The sequence below is a fragment of the Salminus brasiliensis genome, chromosome 3, assembly GCF_030463535.1.
Source record: "Salminus brasiliensis chromosome 3, fSalBra1.hap2, whole genome shotgun sequence".
NCBI classification, from domain to species: Eukaryota; Metazoa; Chordata; class Actinopteri; order Characiformes; family Bryconidae; genus Salminus; species Salminus brasiliensis.
The window spans coordinates 2,921,542-2,940,292 of NC_132880.1; the positions used below are offsets into that span (position 1 = coordinate 2,921,542).

General features: G+C 44.8%; 1 protein-coding gene across 3 annotated transcripts in view; it reads left to right on the top strand.

The window, feature by feature from the left end:
• kansl1b (KAT8 regulatory NSL complex subunit 1b) overlaps positions 1–18,751 on the top strand; it is a 74,096-nt gene that overhangs the window by 21,450 nt on the left and 33,895 nt on the right. The window lies entirely within an intron of this gene.

An 18,751-nucleotide genomic window follows, 5' to 3' on the forward strand; every position in this document is an offset into this window, starting at 1 on the left:
GTAGGCTGTTGAGGAATTTGATGAGGTTGAATGGAAGATCATGGCGGTGTGTAATTGCAGTGTGGCAGTAGATCTTTTGCAGTGCTTTGGTTCGATACACAAACCCAGGTTCTTCTGTAGACGGTGAAGGATCAGCTGAGGAACATCTCTATTTGTTTGGTTGACGGTGCTTCCCACCGCTTGTCGCCTTTAGCTGGCCCTACAATCTCTGGATGTTGGACGACGCTCTTGTAAGCTTCAAAATTCACCTCAGCAGCTCAGTTAGCTGTCTGGAGCAAGTAGTTTTGAGGAACCTTTATGTTGGGAATGATCACTGCTTATGGTCTTGATCTCATTTTGTGGCATCAGTGATTTGAGGTTTAATTGACTGGAGAGCGTAATTGGGTGTTGGCTGTGCCTCCTAATGAATAGCCATGCATTGGGTTAATGCCATGGGTTAATCTGTCCTGTTACATTTGAGCTTGTTCTTCATCTGTCTTTAGGTCTAGTAATGTGCCCTGTCTGCAGTGATATTAGCAGCATTAGTAGCAACACAGCACATTAGAATTTGGATGCTTTTGACCTGGAGGCATCAAAGGACGTTTTTCATAGCGTTTGTGCCATGACCTCATGCCATGTACATTGATTAGCTTCAGCTTGGCTCTGCCAGTGACTAAGTGGAGTTAGCCAGTGTCAGATCAGTGGTCTTTCTCTACAGGCATGTGAAGATTGCATCAGAAAATGTTTAGTTAAATGCCGCTGCCAGTTTTATATATTTATTGTTCATGTAGATTGAGCTTGAGGGTCTGTCCACAGATGCAGTTGTTCAGCTGATGGAAAAAAAGTGGGGCACCGAGGAGGGTTTTCATACATTATAGAAAGAGAATAACGTTAGTGTGCAAGAGAATGACGTGGACAAAAGATCCTAATCATTCTGGTTTGGATGTTGTCAGACGCTCTTCCAGGCATTGCTGTAGGGTTTAGCGTAGCGTAATGCACTTAGCCGTCAAAGGGCTTTTTCTCCTCAGGTGATGAATCAGTTCCTGAGACCAGATCATGTACTACTGCTAAGCCTATTACGAGTGCTGCTAGCCATTGATTTCAAAACAACGTACTAAGACCGCTATGAACATGCATGCAGACAAAGTACTGGTGAAAACTGAAAGGGGGGAACCTGTTCTGTGTGAGGTGTTTACATTTACTCCCAGGATGTGAGCTAAACTGAACCTTGAAGGGCCAAGGGTAGCGTATAGTCATGTGGGGAAAACCTTGGAGATGAGAGATGGAGGTAATATGTCTAAACACTTAGACCTGATGATCTGTCTTTCAAACATCATTTATAAAATGCAATAAATAGATAATAATGCAGTTTTCTTGAAGTAAAAGTAAGCCCCCCACACGTGGAAAGAGCTACCTGTAGGTCCCGCGATGACATTTTAGGATTGTTGAAGACTTCTTTACGGATCTTGGGGTCTGCCGTTGGGTTGAACTTGCTAGGATGGCTTGACCTGACCATGCATGTTTGAAATGTTCTCCATTTGTAAATGATTGAAGGCCTCAGAGAGCTCTTAAGATCTGGCCATTGTGATCTTCACCAACTCCGCAGTCCAGAGCAAACCAGACTATAAACATCTTTAGAGGTTTAAATGAGGCTCCTCCCGAATTTGCAGCCTGATGTGCTGCACCTGATTCTAATTTGACATATTTAAAGTAGTAATAAATGTAGTAAAATTGCTTTTCTATTAATTATATTTTACAGATGATTCAGTTTTTTTTTTACTTTAATAATCCTACCACAGTTACCCAATCCCTGTCCATATGAACTGTGCTTGTCCCTGGCTAGGCCCAAAAGCTAGGAGGCTAAAGACTAGCACGTCTCCTCTGACATATATGAAGCCAATAACCACCTCATGTCAAAATACTGCTTATGCAGCAACACTAGGCAACCAGTGCGATCACAGGAAAGCGCAGAAGCGCAGCTCCTCAGCTCTGATAAAACACCGTCCCCTGAGCGTTCAAGGCCAGTTGTGCTCTCTCAGACTCCGGCTGCTGATGGCAAGCAGCATGACCCGAGATTCGGACCAGTGGTCCTCGCCCCACTTGTAGCCTTTTGTTTAAAAAATCAAACAAACATGAAAGTCTAACGTCCAAACATGTTTTCTGATGTCTTATACTAATTTATTTTATTAATATTTTAAATAGAGGACCCTTATCCTCGTTTTGAGGGATATTAATGCAGTTGTCTGGGGTGTGTAAGAATCAGGGATCAGGGTTCTTCACTGTTGCTTTGCTGGAGCTCAGCATGTGCTCGGTTTCTGTCGTCTTCCAGTGCTGCTGGTGTCGTAGGCGTCTGAATTATTGAGCGGTTCTTGGTTCAAAACCGTCTCGAATGCGGGATTACTCCAGTTGAGCTCTTACTCAGTGGTGTTTTCCTCATCGCTGTCTTTTTAACGGTCTTGCAAAGATGATGTACTCACTAGCCCAGTGGGTCAGAGAGCTCATGTTTGGGTGAGGCGGCCGCATGAGGGGGAAAACCTAGGCCTACATTTCAGCATGGAGTCGGTCACATGACTATTGCGTAAGACAAAATAGGCTTACTTGCAGATTATGACACACACACACACAAACACACACTACACGCCCGTATAGTGAAAGAGCAAGATGACACTGCTCTGGATAACCTTTGTTTTTGTGTCCTTTTACCAGTCGCAGCTTTTTATCGTTATGAATAATAAACGCCTTCGTTTGATCTGCCAGTAACATCATAGCATTTTAGCTGGATGTTTTGGGGTTGTGGGAGTGATGTAATCGAATGCAAGACTTTTATTTATTTATTTATTTATTTATTCATTCATTTATTTATTTATTTCCCCCTACCCCCAGCCCGGCCCCCGCGGGATTGATTAGTCATCCTGTTTGGTCAGTCCTGAAGCCCTGATTGTGTAGAGACTGGAAATCTTTCATCAGCCAGTGTCTGTCCCACTCTTCACAGTGAGGGACTCAAGACTGTGGGGCGGGTAGCCCTTGTATTTCCTTTGATGGTGATTGTATAGACCAGCTTTCTCAGCACAGAAGCAGTCGTAGGTAAGCGTTAAGTGCTCCGTCATTGCAAATTACGGCTGAGCAGATGAGGGAATGATTGTAACAGACATCTGCTGTTAATAATGGTGAAGGAAATGATATTTTAGCAAGCGGCAGCAGTTTGGTCAGTCTAGCTCGGAGCGTCCTGGAGCCTTTTCTAATGATTAACTCTGTTTCGCCTGCACTACCCCATGTCTCACACTCCCACTAAATACCCATGTTTCTAAGAATACCAGAGCCTGAGGTGCACCACAAGCACACAAACACCATCTCTGTCTCAGCGCCCCCCCCCCTTCAATCCACTAGGCTGCCCTAAAGGCAGATGGCACGGTTATCTAATAATTAGCTAACCTGTAGTTGCACATGGCATAACGCTTCTATAACGCTTGTTTGGGAGAACCGGTCCATGTCTGAATCGTTTGTCTGACGCCTGTTGAGGTATTTTGGGTGCTTTGAAAGCTTGGGACGTTTCGGAGGAATGGTCCTGACTAGGGTTGGGCGGTATCCACTTAACTGAACACCTTCTGACTACAGTAAAAGCCTTTGTCTGAGAGAAGGAAGTCGAGCGACTGGTTTTGGAGTGACCGCAGTAATGCGCCAGTGAGTAATTGTGGGTTTCTTTGGTCACTTGTGCAGCCATCTTGCCGGTCATCTCATAACCCTCTTTTTGGAGTGTGCCTCTGGAAAGTCTCTGTTTAGAGGGCCATGTTGCCTCGACCCCAACAAGAATCGCCAAGTGGTAGGGGGCAAGAGGTGAAATGGGATTGGCCCATACTGTATTTTGTCTTATAGCTGTGTTGAGACCAAGCAAGCCACAGCAAATGTTCCTTTAATAACAACAGCTGTCTTCTGTTTAGTCAACAGACCCATAATGCCTCAGCTAACTTGCAAGTTGTAGGTTCATCCGTTAAGCTCACAGGTCACTCAGCCGGTCGGTTAAGGTTTTTCTCCTCCTTCCAGGTCACTTAGCCGGTCGGTTAGGTTTTATCTTATTCTCATCTAGTTTGTTCCTTTGTGCTCATCCACTTTCCGCCTCCATGAGGTGTTTAATGATGCTGTCTGGGCTTTGCTGGGGCTGAGGGCGACATTACTCCCACATTTCTATGCTTTTTCATGCAGCCAATTATGCCCGTTTGGTCGTGACCGCTGTAGCATCGATTTCATTAGCTATCAGCTCCGTAAATATGACTGGATTAATGGTGTGTGATTTAGAAAATTTCAGTAACAGTAATTGTGCTATAAATTATAACCAGGCTGGGGTACTGGCAATGAAAACAATACAGAGCGGAGGTTTGTATTGCCTAGTATTTGGTGCTGGTTGACCCATACAGTTCTGTATCTTCCAGATATCGCAGTATAGACCCCGTCTGACCTAGAGCACCTTGTGAAAGGACACCCTGCTGACCCTAAACGGCGTAAACGTAAGGCAGATTTCAGCTTCAGCATCGAGCGCGACTGACGAAGCTTGGCTTCAGCCGTTTTGACAGCAGTCGTTTGCCATTCATTAAACGAGGAGCCAAGGACAGAGCTAATGTTTGACATTAACCGAGCTCGTCAGCGGCATGTTAATTATGCAGATTGGTTGCTAAGTTTAAGCAACCCCGCTTTCCCTTTGCTTGTTTTATATATGTGTATGTATGTGCAGTCTAGGAAACGGATTAGCTCTCTAGGTTTCCTTCCTGTATGGGTTAGACTGGAGAACATCTCGATGCCGTTTGTTTGTTTCATGTAATTTGCATCTGCTTCCGCACGTCTCAGGATTACGAAGCTCAGTTAAACTTAATCATTTTCTGTCTCTCGTTCTTATCTGTCGTTTCTGTAAGGGACGTTACACTAATTGGTTGTTTATGCAATTTACTTGGGCTTTCAGACTCTGCATGCTTTACTCCTGCCTCTTCTAATGTGCACCAGGGCTTATTACCAGTAGCACGGATATTCAGCTGTAGTGAACTCAGATGAATGTGACCGAATTAAAAATAAAAAGTAATAGTGATATAAAATCACATGGGTACGCTGCAGATTGCAATCTCTGTGCTAACATGCCTCACAAATGACATCTACATTAATGTGCCGGTGCACTTGGATAAACAGCTGCTGACGTTTCTTATCCGACAGCTGGGCAGATCTCACACCTCGCCCTCTTTACTTGATTTTCCTGTCTGGTCTGATGTCCTCCTGTGTGTGGAAGGTGGCATCGGTAATAAACTTTTGCAGTTATGGTGGGCCCTCCATGCTACACTTCATATATGTGCCATGACTGGCTCTTTAACCAGAGCCTTGATCAATAGGCGCCATGCCTCGGTCGCTCCATCCATGTAATCTGGGTGTTGTAATCCGGTGAAGCTGGATGTTGGAGTTGCAACAGCCAGCATATTGTACCAGGCCCACCTCCTTGTTCTCCACCCACATGGGTAGGAGAACGTGAACCATCTGATCCCTTCTATCCTCTATTTGTTTTGTTCAAGTACTGGATAACCTCTGGTTCCTTCCTCACACCGCCCCAGTTGTCAGGTTCCACTGTTTTATGATCATGCATGGTGCTCAGTAGAACAACCCTTGAACCTAAACTCGAAGCCGTTGAAGCTCATTTCTGAGCTGTGCATCTTTATTTGGATGGCTATGTTGGGCTTATTCTTATTCTGGCGAACCCCCATGATGATCAGGTTCTTTTTAAGCCAGAGGGACACCGGTGAAGACCTTCCTAACTAAATATGTTTACAAATATAACTTGCTCATGGTTATTCCTCACAAAAACAAGTTAATTAAGGAATTTATGGAATCCTGAATGATGAAAATAATAAATTGGAAAAATCTAGAAAAGAAAAACTGCCGGATCACTTCTCACTCTGGTTGTGGATCAGAGGGTTAAAGGAATTGGCTGAGATTTAAGTGGTGCACGGTGTCGTGGTTCCACTGGTAACACTCTCTGAATTAAAGCTCGTCTGGCTGTTGAAATTCTCCTGACCTCCAGTTCAAGGACAAGCATCTACGGCTGCACGGCTGCATGTTTTTGCCTCGTTTTTCTATAGAGGCAAGAGATTAGCAGTGAATTAGCTGTTGCAGGTGCTTACATTTTAGATTTGACCAAATTATTATTATAATAATAATACATTTCTAAATGGTGTACATAATGCACTGCAGCCGACCACTTCAAAAATTACTATTTTGCATTGTACTAAACTATTGGTGTTTTTGCTCCTGGGCTCCCCCTGCAGGTGGAGAGTGTATTTGACTTTCAGACCACTCCCATGAGCCCAGAGGCAGCATATGAAGGTAGAGAAGCATGTGGACTGAGGCGGTAGAGTCATGCTACAGGACGGTTCTGGAAAGAGGTTCTCGTAGTGCATCTCCACCAAACCTCCATAATGCATTAGCAGTGTGCAAATGACTGAGTTGCCATTCTCTCCCTTACAGTCAGTGGAGCATCAGCATGATTCTGCATCGGTCATAATTTAAAAGACCGAATTCCAGTCTGGCCAGTCTGTGTTTTCTGACTTTCTCTAATTCGAAAGCTGGCATCTCTAATAATCGTCTCGGTTGAACTGGGTGTGATTAAGCAGGGATAGCATGGAACAGAAGGGGAAGTAGGAGTTGAGGAACCCTAAAGACGTGACTGTCCTGTATTTCAGACGTTACTGTCCTGTTCCCAAAATGGCAACGCTGATTCTAGTTTGCTGATGCAGGCCAGGCTGTGGCCTGGAAATTGAGGCTAATGCCCTCATTCAGCTATACTGCAGTGCCATAAATGAGAGTTCGTCAGTCGTATGACCGTGTCAGATGGGTTCCTTATTTTATGCTGAGGTCAGTGCGCTCCTCGTTTGACCTCTATCCCTGTCTGAGTGCGTGGCAGATGCTTGATGCTTCGGTTTCATCTCGTTTTGCCATTCTCTGCTCCGTTAACGGTAACGCCAGGTGTATTGCTATTATTATTTTATTATTATATATATTTTTTAATGTAGGGATTTGAGGTGTTGAAGTCATCGCTGTGTCCGTATCACAAACCCCGCTGTAATGGGTCGTATGCTGAATAGCATATGTGAGTCAGAAAGACGTCTTTTTAATCATCTGGGATTACGCTTACTCAGGATTAGTGTAAACCGACTGCCCCCTCCCACGGCCCTGCTAGAATGGAATTGAAACTACTGCCATACCCACGTTTTCACAGCTTGCAGTCGAACGTGTGTTTTTTTTTTTGGGAAGCAGCTGACCAAAACGATGACCCAACGATGGCCCAGAGGTCACAGGTCTAATACTCGAATCGTATTAGATCTACGATCAGCTCTGTTCTGTTTGCAGCATCGGGGAATTACCTCAGATCAGTGCTTTCACATTAGTTTTAGAGGAATGGTTCAGACAGTGATGTGGATATGGTGTAGATATGGTGGTCATTTTCTTAATCCCAGAGCAAACGAACACATACTTTTATGTTAAGAGATCTAGATTAGCTAAAATATCATTTATACAATAAATCTGCGTCATTTTAAAGGAGAAATTCAGCAAAAATGTAATTACTCTGATTTATCTTACCCCAGATTCAGTCGATCAGTCTAGGCATGTTTGATAGCCGGTGAGTGCATGTTTAGTTTACAATGGGAGATGCTAGGCTAACATTGCTAACCAACATTTGTTCGGCTCTTATTAGTAATATTATTATTATTATTAGATTCCACCTTGTACTCTCTGGCAAACACCAGCTTATTAGGAGGAGCTTTTCCTTTAAGACCAAACCCGTCAGAACTGCTGTCCCAGCAGCTTGAGCCACCAAGCAGAAATCCATGGAAAATTCCTTAGTTGGTGAGGTGGAAAGTGGGCGAGGGAGTGGGGGGATGGATTACCCTTCGAGGTGAAGCGCTAAAACCCTTCCACATGTGCTGAAGCCATCGGGAATACACTGTCCGAGACCCTACAAACTGCCGGCCTTCTTATCAGAGAATCAGAACGGGTGCAGAGGATGGATTTTTAAGTTCTCCTTGGCATCCCGTTAACCCAAACATTTCCTCGCTCAGGAGTAATAATGCTGTTATTGTTTCTCTGCCGCCGGGAAAGCAGGCCTCCGTTCTTTTGTTCTCCGAACTCAACAGGAGGTGCGTGAAAAGGTTTGGGCGAGCGCGTTTTTAAATACCACCCGTTAGTGGCGGAGGGAGCGTGGGTGGCTACGCTGGAGGAGGCATTTATCTATCGGCCTACTTTCCCCCCTCTTTAGTTCTGCTGAGGAAGTCCACCTACTATTAAGCTTGTGGTTGGATGTGTCTTGTGATTTTTGACACGCCTATTGTTTACACCCCTACCTCGAACCTAGCTGAGCAGAGGAGACGTGTTTGGTGTCTGAAGTTGGTTTCTTTTGTTCTGCTCTGGACCTACAAAGCTAGAAAACTAATGGAAGGTTACAGCCCACCATTTAGCATTGAAGCCTTATAGATTTCCTTCACAAGTGCAGTTAAAAGGGAACGTTAGGATTAAGGTAAAGATATGTTTGAAGCCCCTTTCATCCGTGCTCTTTACAGAGTAATTGAGTGGCAGTTAAACAGGGGTTAAGTGTTAATGTAAGCCAGAGTTGACATCCATATGACCTTTGAGGCGTGTACTGACATTTATTAATGTTCTTATGGTCAAGCTTTTAAACAATGTTTGGGGTCACCTGCTAATTCATTGGTTCTTCTGATTTTATCCTGCTGTTAGATTATTTGTATTTACCCACCCCACTTCACCATCCCCAACTCCCAGCTCATCCCAAAAGTATTGGATGAAGCTCATTCCGGAGAACACAGCTCCTCCACTGTCCCACAGCTCAATGCTGGGGGGTTTCATACCCCTCTAGCCAATGCTTTGCAATAGGCATGCAATAGGTTCATGTTTATCTGCTGAGCTATGCTATGGCTTTCTGTAGGCAGCTCAAACACAGTTAAAGCTCTAGATTTACAGAGATTCAGTTAGGTTTCCATGACCCACTGAAGAACAGTTCCACACTACAGAGTCTACACTGTTCTTTCACCTTCTGAGAAAGCTCCTCACTGCTGCAGGCTGGTAATAATGTCCGTTAATGACGCAAAAAGGTGCCCTGTTGGAACACGGCGGTAAAAACAAAGGATTGGGACGATCAATATAAGGCTTGCAAAGCTGCAATGTTGGCAGTGAAGGTTTACGAGACAGAATAGTACTTAAAAGTGGTTGTTGTGAAATGTATTGACTCCAGATGTGTTTGTATTCTGGTTTAATGGAATGAGAACGTGAGAACCATGGCCAAATTGACCTCGCAGGCCTTAGTCAGGTCAGAACCTTTAGATTAAATAGTAGTGGTTAGTTGAGAGCTGGCTTCCTTGATTGAAATGACCGTGACCTGATTGAGGTTAAATGTTCTCCTGGCACAGTCGTGCTAAACTGACGCTCTGTCTGCCTGAGCAGAGATGTGATTTAAATAACAGGATGTCCGCCTTGAATATGACATTGCTCAAAGATGCCCCCTCCCTCCCCTCCTGAGCAGTTGTTTTGGTAGTACAGGTTGTTCTTGCCTTGAGATTGAAATGCTGTAGAAGATTCAGGTGAACTCAGACTTGGTGTGCTGGAAGCTTTGGCTTTGGCTTTAGCGAGAACAGTCTCGGAGCGCTGTAGAGGTGCAGATGTGCAGCATATACAAACCACGAACAGTAAACAGTGTGACTCATCTAATGACCGGGGGAGCAGTGTCTGTTTCCCAAGCATTCAGGCATCCACTTCTCACACTCTCTCTCTTTCTTGCGTTGTCTCTCTCTCTCTCACATTCATTCACATCCATGCATGTCGTTGTTTTCACGTATGTCTTGTTTATATCGGCAGCCGCTCGCTTTTTTAGAGCATGCGCCGTCTCTTGACCGTGTTTGTAAGGAGATCTAGCCTTGCTCTACGAAATGTGGTTGCACCTGTTCTCGTTCTTGGTGTGGGTGTGAGTGAGCGAGCGAGCAAGCAAGCAAACGAACGAGAGAGAGAGAGAGAGAGAGTGAGTGAGCGTACATGCTGAGATTAAATGGACTTGCCTTTCTCATCTAAATTCGGGTCACGTCCCGAGTGACACGTCTTTTGTGTGGCCATGTCGAGAGGCCAGAGTCGTAACATTTTGAGTGCAATTAGCTGATTGATTTTTAGACTGTTATGATTGTTATTAGACCATTATTAGCTATTATAGTTATAATGAACGTAACATCTTTTTGGGTGGCAGAGCTAGTCAGGAAATAAGTGCTGGACGATGTTTTATCGTATCGAGATTAATTTTGTTATTGTGATGCACAATGTTTTTTTTAAGTATATCGGGGACATAGTCAGTGCTTAAAGGACACTGATCAACTGCAGGTTTCATTACAAACTGTGTAATTAGACTGGGTTTATTAGACAAAAATATTAAAAATGGGAGAGTCTCTGAATCTGTTGCTACTGATGTATTTAGTCTGATTATCCTGGTAAGTATTGTGATATATTTAACATATCGGCCAGCCCTAGCTTCCATATACGAGTATCGTGATGCTTCAGAAGTTGTAACACGGTACACAAAATGTATATTTAATGACTTCCATTAAGGATGATTGAGAAATAATGGACTATAGATATTAAATATTATAAAAAAAAAACTCCTCTCACACACAGCAATCCCATGGATCCACCACTTGTGCAATATGTAAGTATGAAAAATCTAAAGCAGTGGTTCCCAGCCCTGGTCCAGGAGGCCCCCCTGCCTGGCACAGTTTAGTGCCTACCCTGCTCCCACACCTGATCCAGCCAATCCCTTCCTGAGTTGAAGGTGGTGTTAAAGGAGGGGGACGCCTCTAAAATGTGCAGGACAGGACCGAGTTGGGAACCACTGATGGTATAAAGACTCTTCCATCCCTGTTATCCCTATAATAAATATAACAGCCTCTTTAGGGAACCAAGCAAGGCAGGAATGGGATGAGGTGCCCGTCCACCCCCACCAAACCCTAGGCCTCTGTTTTGGGAGGGGGTAAATAAATAAGAATACATGTAGTTTGACAGTTGACCGCTGTATTTACACCACCCTTTTCTTGCTACGCTAGCTGTGAGAGTGTGAATCTCATTTCTCAAGTCATTTATTGTTCAAGCTAAAACCTACTGCACCTCGCCCCCTCCCTCCCCCCCTCTAGCAGCTGACCTTTAATCACTGAAGATCTACACCGCCGCTCTCCGAGAGCCTCGTAGAAGAACGTACATTGTGCTCTTCTTCACCGCGACCTGCAGCAGGTGTCGTCACACACACCTTGTTTTTTTGCAGAGCGGGCCTTTGTGGACCGTGTGGAGGAAACGAGAGAACTTTAATTGTGGGGTTGTGGTTTCAGCTGCAAAAAGAGAGACAGACAGGAAAAAATAGACACACAACGAGTTTGGGGGAGAGAGCGAGAGAAGCAGAGCACGTGGTCCGAGCAGAAACCCACCCAGCCAGAGTTCAGCATGGCCTCAGATGAGCCTCGGCTCTGGCTGGTAGGAGGCCGAGGGAAACGGCCCTGCCCTGCGTAGTCATAAGAGAAATACAGGCTTGCTGTTCAGTCAGTGTGCCGTCATGCCTCGAGCAGGTAGTCAGCGGGGAACAAGCAGCGCCTTGTCCCTGTCGTAAGCGAACCTCGTATCTCTGAAAATAACTTTATAGGCCAGCTGTAGCGTAAACACAATGAGCAGCTGGTGTTTTTAAATGGTGTGAAACAAAGGAGGATTTGGTATATAGTATAGTGTGTGCGCGTGTGTGTGTGTGTGTGTGTGTGTGTGTGTGTGTGCCCTCATCTGGAATTTTGTGGAATATTACCACCCCTTTCAGGAAGTATGTGTGGGTGGGACTGTTTAAACCTGTCTGAACTCCCATCTGTCCACTTAATAAAGCGCAGGGTGTGTAGACATGCCAGACAAAACAAGCCTTCTCTCCCACCTCTCTCTTTCTTTTCTCTTTTCTCTCCATCCGCACTCGCCGTTTCTAAATGTCTCGTCGAGTTCAGGCCCATGTCTGCTTATTTTTCCATTGGGGGGGTTGAGTTTTCTCCTTTACCCACTTATTTAATTCTGCAAAAAAAACAAAAAAAACAAAACGTAGTGGTGGAGGGTAGTTCTCTCGTTTCAGTACCGATACCAAGAGTATTACTACAGCGCTCGTCACTAAACCATGTTTTAGTGGTAATAATGGGTGTAATTGAGAGTATGCAGTGTCCTGTATGCTGTAGGCGAATATTAATGGAGGCCTTGCAGAACCACTTGGAAACTTTAAGCCCTTAAAGCATAAGCAAGTAAAGTTGGGATTTGCATGGTATTATGGGAATTGTAGTGGATGTAGTAGTAACTGGAAACGCTGACTGAGGGAGGTGCCGACCTGATGGGGCTTGTGATGCAGTGGGTGATTAGAGAATGGGGAGAGGGACTGGACTAGGCCCTATGAGTGACCCGTGGTGTATATTTCTCTTATTGGGTCTCTGGTGCACGCTCACGTGTCGAAGGAAACCGCTCCAGCACGTTCAGTTTTCTCTGTCCTAAAAAATAAACATGTTTCTAATATTCTGGCCATCTCCCATCTCATTTCAACTCATCCAATTATGGCGGATCAGACGAGGGAGGACAGTGGGGCGGTGTTGGTTGCAGCGGTACTCCCTAGGTAAAGTCTAGGTGGACCAGACTGTAGCTTGGGGAAGAGGGGCGTTGGGTGGTTGTTGGGTTTTTCCTGTCGTACCAGAATCCAACCAAACCACGGTGTGACTCGAACCCTGACTTTAGTGTACCGTTAGACCTCTAATCTGCACCCTTAAAAAAGTCTCTGCAGTTTGGCTTCTTATAAAACGTCTGTTTAATAATGTAAAATCATCTTTGTAGCATTACAGTCTCTTTCAGTTCTCTTCAAAGGGTATTTGACTGATTTACTGATTATTAATGGTCTGTTTATGTAAATTAGCGCCGTTGAATCATCATCTTCAGACATCTGTTTCTGTATTTATATTTAAAGAAGTTGCCTTTTTCTTGTGCTGACTCTCTTCCTCCACTGACCCAGTTAAACCATTATATTGGCTTTAATGAGAGATCGCAAAACTAGGTTTCAGATAGACGTACCCTGCGCCAGGATCAATTCGCTGTGACTGGAAGCTGTGTGTGTGTGTGTGTCTGTGTGTGTCTGTGTGTGTCTGTGTGTGTCTGTGTGTGTGTGTGTGTGTGTGTGTGTGTGTGTGCGCGCGCGCGCTGCCCTTTGGACTGCCTCTGATGTAGCCAGCGCTACAAGTCCTCTGTTTCTTATCGGCGATGGCAGGGCATCACCATGGCAACCAGGAAAATGCCACTGCGTTCCTGTTTCCAGGAGGAGGGGCTGAGCGCTGCTGCGTTTGCTGTGGTGTGACTGTGGTTTTATTGTATCAGTGACGAGATGATGTGTCCGGGTGGAAGGTGTGTGTGTGTGTGTGTGTGTGTGTGTGTGTGTGTGTGTGTGTGTGTGTGTGTGTGTGTGTGAGATGTAAAGATGTCTAGTGTTGGGTTATCTTTCAGCCAGTCCTTTTATACTCTGATGTGATGCCCAATTATTTCATAATTCAGTTTAGCATATTTTGTGGCATCCCACAGGGTTCTGTTCTAGGGTCTATGACAATACAGTTACTTATGAGTGCACTGCAGTAATGAGGGTAAGGAACGGAAGGGATGGGCCTATGTACAGGGTTTCCTAAATTGTGTATATCTATGTTCACATTGCTAGACAAAATGATAATTATTTCATTAAGCAAATATCTAATGAGGCCGATACGATCCCAAGCTCGTCGTACATCCCTGAAAACATATATATTCAGAGTAATGACAGCCGAGCAGGTGTGCAGGATCCAAGAGTGTCAACACAGCTATGTTTACAGAGCCATACCATGTCTGTGGTGAGATGTAGAGTAGGTGGGTGTGGTCCAGTTGAGAGCTTGCATAGATATCCCTGGACAGTAATGGTTTCATTGGTTCCACTGTGGACAATAAAGATCCACATTGGAACCACAGTAAAGATAAGGTCCATTATTCAGAGCAGAATGTAAATAAGTGGAGTAGTAGCATGCCTTCTTTAGGCCATGCTGGTGGCATTTATAATATTGTAATCAAGCACTGGAATAAATACAGGAATTTCCAGTAAGTCAGTGATCCACCATGTCATGATTTTAATAATGCACTCAGTTTATTCAAGAATGCAGTAAAATAGATGATACTGAGGAATATAATCTGCCTCTGGGAGATGCGCTGTGTGTGGACACCCCTTCTAATGAATGCGTTCTGCTGCTTTAACTTGCACCCATTGCTGACATAGATGTGCAAATGCATGTGTTGCCCACAGTATACAAATAATAGTGCTACATTCAGTACAGAGTTGATGAGGTTGGGTGGTGATCGTCCGACGTTCAGACCTTGCTAACGCTATTGAATGCAATCAGATCCTCACAGCAGTGTTCTGAAATCTAGTAGAAAGTGGTCTTCTATGGACAGTAGACTGATACTCCCAACAAAAGCAGGATAAACGTTTTTGTTTGTTTGTTTATTTTTTTAAAATTAGAATGAGCAAGTGTCCCAATACTTTTGTCAGATTTTTCCTTTTGTATCGGCAGTAAATCGGCCTGTCAGTGGGCCAGATTTGAGTGTATCTGAAATGGGGGTTATTGCCCGGTGTTTGTGCTGTATCTGAATTATTCAAAGGCTTCTTAATTTTATTTTTTAGTCATTTATTTTTTGTACAATAAATACCAGAAGCTACGGTTTGACCCCATTTGTGGAGAGTGATTAGCTGACCTCTGTGGCTTCAGCTTATTTGTCGTTGGAGCTACAATTCAGCTGTGCTGAACACCATATTTCTCCTCTAAATTACCACCCAGTACTTTTATAATGACTGACCTTTCTGGGGAAGCGGTCTGATGGCGAGTACTGCAGAATTAAACGGAGCTGAATCCCCCCCCCCCCCCCCCCCCCCCCCATAACCACCACCGACCCCCACCTGCTTTACAGGCCCTGCAGCATGCTGCAGTTCCACCTTTACGAGTCTGAGTTTTTGGCTCCAACCCTGACATTTAGCTGTAGGCCCGTCGTGCTGTTATTGTGCCGTTTACAGTATTAAATAAGTCGTTTATGAAGATCTAGATTGCTTGTTTGGATTTAATTTAAATTAAACTACACCTTAACATTAATGAGTTGAAGTGAGTTGAATCGGGTGTGGTTGAGCAGGAGAAGCACAAAACTGTGCAGTAATCCGGCCCTCCGGGACCAGAGTTCCCCATCCGCGAGTTGGAGTAATGAAGCTAATGCAGCGAAGTGTACCGGTGCTGAGGTGTACACCCCACCAGTTAGCAGCATTTAAGCTACATGCCCAAATCCCCACCCTCGAGATGCCCTCGGGCTGTGTTCAGTGGCTGTGTGTTCTCTGTACGCAGGTGTCCGGCTAAAGTAAAAGTGGCCTCTGGCTTCTTTACTTACCCAATCGGAGCAATTTTAGCAAAAAACTAAATTGCAAAATAAAATAAATAAAAGCAGAAACCTTGTATCTCTATTTGCTGATGTGCAGCAGGGCTTTTTAGGTCCTAATGTGAGTCTGTCAGTGATGAATGGACCAATAGAAATACTCCGAGATGACCTGGAATACGCTTGTGTAGAAGGACAGCAGCCCACTCCACTCCGGCTCATCTTCCTTTAAGGCTGATGGGAACACGGTACACGCCCTAACGAAGGTTGGACTGAATTAATGCATTTGTTGTGAGGGTCACTCATTGATGCTGGGCTTGTATCAGTAACACAGATAGACGTGCTTATATAACCTGCTGGACTGAAATAGTGAGTGATGTTAAATTAATGTACTGCAGGTGTAGATGCTTGTCTGTGGTGCTGATCCAGGTGGGTTTGCTCTCAGTATCTATTATATTCATGTTTATATATTACTGGTGGAGCTGGCGGTTGTGTAAAATATGGGTTATCTGCCCACAATTCCCATATCCACACCTCCCCTGCTTGTTCAGGTGTGTGTATGTATGTGTGTGTGTGTGGAGCTCAGTTTCTTTCCTTTCTGCTGTGTAGAAGAATGCAAAGGGACACAAATTCCCTAATCAAGCAAAATTGGTGATTATAGCTTGCTTGACTCCTCTCTCATTAATTTATTATTATTATTTTTTTTTTTAGGAATCCACATGTGAAGTAAGCGTCCAAACACGGCTCTCTCTTACCTGCTGTTCCAGCAGGCTTTATGATTTATGTGGTTCCACGCTTCCTGACACGCTGTAGTGTGTAGAAGTTACGCTGTGCTGTTTGCTGGAGTTCAGGCTTCTGCTGCTTGTTAGCTCCAGTACTGGACTGAAGACACAGTGAATATGGTGCACGTTTTGTCGCGCTGCTGGGTGATTCTTACTCTAATTGAACAGAGATGTTTGGTAAAGGTGAAGCTGTGAAGATATTTTGCTGTGGATTTTCCACTATAATTCCAGGGCGAACTGGATCCCGCTCTCTTTCACTCTCTTAACATCATCTGTACCTGGCAGCGCCTGCAGTGCCTGGCCCATAATGAAAGGACTCCTCTGTGAGGGTGTGTGGGAGCGAGTGTATGTGTCTGGCTCTCTCTCTCTCTCTCTCTCTCTCCCTGTGTGTGTGTGTGTGTGTGTGTGTGTGTTGCACAGGGAATGAATTAGACTGCTGCTCAGTGTCTTGTCTGTTAGTGACTGCACAGGAGAGCTGAAATATGCATCGCCGGCTGTCTGTTCTTTCCTTAAGAGCGTTGTTGCAGCAGTTGGAGCTTTTTAAGAGGTGAAATATCATCAGCTCACCTTATGTGCTGCTTTTGAACAAGTCTGAAGGAGTTTTGTTGATTTTTGGTTGGTGCAGATGCTTTCACAAAGGCGTTGCTTGCTTTTGATTCGTTAACATGAGAATAGCAGAGAGCGCTGTTCTGTATTAGTAGATATCAGCCGTGTGGGTTCAGGGCTTTCTTAAAGCAGTGTGTGGTGAGAATTGTTGTTTTTTGCTCCAGGCTGAAGTCTAACGTTTGCCTCCACTGATTCTCGCGAAGCTCCAGCACCTTCTTTAGACAGTTCAACACACTTGCAGGAGAGCACTAACTACCAGCTACCAGACAGAGTCCCACAGAGCACTGGCAGGCATTGTGCTGAGTGATTGGGAGGTGGGGAATCAAGGCCATCCTTCCCAACTAGAGAAGACGACGTCTGTGGCATCCCTGGGAGGGTATGGACTGCCCAGTCCCCCCCAGCTCCACCACACAGCACCGACACCTGTGCCAGGCGACATTGCTACCTACCCTGAGAGAGCTTGGCCATGGCTCGGGATTCGAACTCGTGACTCCCCGGTCATAGTGGCAGCGTGTTAGACCTCTGGGCCATTCGGAGCCCCCCCCCCCACCTGATCTGCTGATGTTTAGGCTGGTGCTTTGATGGCTTGATGCTTGTAGCAGTGCAGTATTGGGGAGGAAAATGGACATGGACTGTAATGTTCTGGTCTGCCACAAGCTAATGTGGGCTCTAAACCCGTGGTATTGATCTTGTGGAGCGAACTAAGCTAAGCATTGAATTATGAATAGGTATAGACTAGTTGGTCCGTCTCTGTTTTTGATGCTTAGTCGGACTTTGAAAGACGACCTGTGTTCCCTGTGTATCTGTGTGTTCCTGAAGTCTCCGCTGGAATGTTATTGTTTGATGCCGTGGTGTTGATTTTGGGATATTGTCTGGACTCATGCTGCATGCATTCCTCAGCTGCTGAGCTGCACCATGGAGGACGGTCATGCTGTCGTGTGTGTGTGTGTGTGTGTGTGTTTTTTTAGATGCTCCTCCTGATGATCACGCAGTCTCCTGATTTCCCAGATTATGCTGTTGTGTATGTTGTCCATCATCCAGTCTTTAGTCCTCTGATCCTCTCCCAGAGAAGTCGTTTATTAGGTACCGCTCTGTGTCCTGTAGTGTGGGGTGGGTGCCGATTGACCTCCTTTCTGAAAGAGTCAACCAAGACAGCGATCATCACCAGCATATAAGTTAGTTTATGCAGTCTTTCACCATGTTTGTTTACATTAGGGATGCACCGATTCGACCTTTTCAGTTCAGATCCTGATACAGATACATAAACTTTGCATATCGGCCGATACCCGATACTGATCCGATACCATTGTTGAATTAATAAACCGTATACCTCACCATGTGGGAGAGACTTAAGGCGTCTGGATTTGACTTTGTCGAACACACAAACAGTAATCAATCTTATTTTTATTTCAGCCATTTAAAATAAAATCGAGCAGCTGAACCTGCGAATAAATCAGTAACTTGGTCAAAAATACAGGCAGCATTGCAAACATTTAGCGCAGTCTCACGCCAACCAATTATAGTGAAACGATCGGTTCCATTGATCGGGACCGATATCCGATCCTAATAACGAATCGGTGCGTCTCTAGTTTACGTCCAGTATGCGAGAAACTCCCACCTGCTCTTGTGATGTAGCATTTTGTGAGAAACACTCACGAGGTTTTGAGGGCCGGAGTTGTTGATGGGCGAATCAATCAAAGCTCAATTAAGTCATTTATTTTCATGCAGTGATGTACATTGTTTATAATGATGTGTAGTTGGTCAGTGGTCTTTAGGCATGGACAGTATCCACTGTGTGCTTTATTATCACTGCCAAACCTCTTGATTCAGTTGTTAGTCACTTATTTCCCCTCTTATATAACAGTACAGGAGGAGCTATAAGAGGT